This window comes from Gymnodraco acuticeps, unplaced genomic scaffold, assembly GCF_902827175.1.
Source record: "Gymnodraco acuticeps unplaced genomic scaffold, fGymAcu1.1, whole genome shotgun sequence".
Taxonomy (NCBI): Eukaryota; Metazoa; Chordata; class Actinopteri; order Perciformes; family Bathydraconidae; genus Gymnodraco; species Gymnodraco acuticeps.
Window position 1 is genome coordinate 767,920 of NW_022991991.1, and position 3,078 is coordinate 770,997.

A 3,078-nucleotide genomic window follows, 5' to 3' on the forward strand; every position below is an offset into this window, starting at 1 on the left:
ATTCCAAAAGTATGGAAGTCAGCGTATGTCTTGCCTTTAATAAAAGGAGGGGAGGCAACTATTTTAAATAACTATAGGCCAATCTCTAAATTGTCAGCTCTGGCGAAGGTGCTCGAACGCCTAGTGAGTGAACAAGTAAAGGAGTTTTTATGTAATAATGATATCCTGTTTAAACATCAGTCAGGTTTCAGAAAGAAACATAGCACCATCACTGCGACAATGAAAGTGGTGAATGATGTGGCGAGTATTTGAGATAATAAGCAGAGTTGTGCAGCTCTGTTTATTGACCTTTCCAAAGCGTTCGATACCGTCGATCATCGCATCTTAAAGCAGAGGCTACTCAGTATTGGCATATCCAGCCATGCAGTGGGGTGGTTTGTGAACTACCTCTCTGAAAGGTCCCAATGTGTTCACTTTGATGGGCTGTCTTCTGAGTGGTTAAACATTGCTAATGGTGTTCCCCAGGGTTCTGTTTTAGGTCTACTTTTATTCTCCATATATATCAACAGTTTAGGTGAAAATGTGGATGAAGCTACTTTACATTTTTATGCGGATGATACCGTGATGTACTGTGCAGGTCCCTCCATTAAGGCCCTGTCACACTGTCCCGAAATTGACACCCGATGGACACACGAATATGGAATTGTGAATTTCGCACGAAGATGGCCCCGAACCACACACGAAGGCAACATTTACATTACATTTAAGACATACAACTGCAATGAAAGTACCAAGAACAATTGTGTTACAGTACTATGATACTGTACTGATATCTTCAGACTTTGTTCTTTACTTTATCCGTCGTTATATGTAGAAAATATTACGTTTTCTCCGTAATGTTGTTTCCATAACAACAACAACTTCCTGTCAACTGTCCTTCAAAATAATATATTATATCCTTTTTAGTTTCACAGAACACAAATTGGGTTATTTACATAATATATTTACATGATTTTGTTGTGCAATAAAACAACCCGATGGACACACGATAAAGGAAATGTTCAAATTCGGCTGTGATCGTAGCAACATCGGGCCATTCGTGAGGGCATCTTAAGCCATCGTATGACCGCCGGTGGAGTTTCTCAGGCTCCGGCAGCAACTTCGTGAGCGGTGGCAAAATCTTTGGCATGCCAAAAAATTGCCGAAGGACCTTGCGAAGGTTCATTTTCGTGTTGAATTCGTGTGTCAATTGTGCCCTTCGTAAGGCCATCGTGAGGGCATCGTGTTATCATCGGTGCCATCGGGCATTCGCCACGATCAGAGTGAGGGCGAATGCCCGATGGCACCAATGATAACACGAAGATGACACGATTTGACAAGATGTCCTCACGAGTGCTTACGAAGTTGCCGCTCACAAAGTTGCTGCCGGAGCCTGAGAAACTCCACCGGCGGTCATACGATGGCTTAAGATGCCCTCACGAATGGCCCGATGTTGCTACGATCACAGCCGAATTTGAACATTTCCTTTATCATGTGTCCATCAGGTGTCAATTTCGGGACAGTGTGACAGGGCCTTTAAGGAGGCTGGTGTTAAATTACAGGCTGTTTTTAACATTATTCAGACTCAGCTAGCTGAGCTTAAGCTTCTTTTAAATGTTGATAAAACCAAGGTAATGCTCTTTTCTAAAGCTAAAAAGACTACAGACACTGCTTTGGATATTGTTACTATGCAAGGACAAGTACTCAAAGTAGTTACCTGTTATAAATACCTAGGTATCTGGCTTGATGATTGTCTTACTTTTAAACTTCAGGTCATTAATCTGCTTAAAAAGCTGAGGGTTAGACTAGGTTTCTTTTTCAGAAACAAGTCCTGTTTCTCTTTTGAAGCCAGGAAAATGTTAGTCACTGTGACCTTTTTACCTGTGCTGGACTATGGTGATTTGATCTATATGAATGCACCTGCCCATTGCCTGGAAAAGTTAGATGCCGCCTATCACAGTGCTCTGAGATTTGTTACTAACTGTAAAGCACTTACTCATCACTGTACCCTGTATGCCAAGGCAGGTCTGCCTTCACTAACTGTACGGAGGCTCAGTCATTGGTACATGTTCATTTACAAAGCCATGTTGGGTAAACTACCTTTTTATATCTGCTCTCTGATCTCTCTACGAATTGAAAGTACTTATTGCCTGAGATCTCATGATGTTGTTTTATTAAATGTGCCAAGTGCTAGGACTGTCTTAGGGAAGAAAGCTTTTAGTTGTGCAGCTCCACTAACTTGGAACAGCCTGCATTTTTTTTTAAACTGAGCACTTTGGTTCCCCTGCATCATTTTAAAACTCGGCTGGGTGACATGCTGTTTGATACTCATGGTACCTGTCACTGTAAATAGAGTTTTGTAAACTGTACCCTGTAATTTATGTTGTCCTTATTGTTGTTCTGTTGTTTTTATGTTATATGTGTAACCTATGTGCTGCAGGTCACCCTTGAAAAAGAGATCTTTTGATCTCAAGGGGCTTTCACCTGGTTAAATAAAGGCTACAAACAAACAATCATACTAGAACACAGGGTTAAGAGTGAGTTTTGATCGCACAGTGATGAAACTTATACCAATAGAATCTGTGGACTCAGCTTTCATATGATATCTAGTTTATGCAGATTGAATGAAGTATAAAAGATCTCTCTCTCTCTCTCTCTCTCTCTCTCTCTCTCTCTCTCTCTCTCTCTCTCTCTCTCTCTCTCTCTCTCTCTCTCTCTCTCTCTCAAGAGAGAACAGACCTTCTACATCCCTACACCCCCTCTCGGAGTCTGCGGTCCTCAGACACGGGCCTGCTCTCCATCCCCCGCTCTCGCCTTCGTACTGTTGGTGACAGGGCGTTCAGTGTTGCGGTCCCCACCCTCTGGAATGCACTTCCTGCCGAGATCCAGAACGCTGCCTCACTGGACATCTTCAAATCCTCACTGAAAACACACCTGTTCACCATGGCCTTCGGACCCTAGTCCTTTCCTGGTCCCCCGGCTTCCTTTATTTATTTTTTTGTTTTGTTTGCTCCTCATTGTCTGTTTTGATTTGTCTGTCCACCATGCACAGCGACCTTGGGTCCCGTGAAAGGCGCTTTATAAATTCCATTTATTATT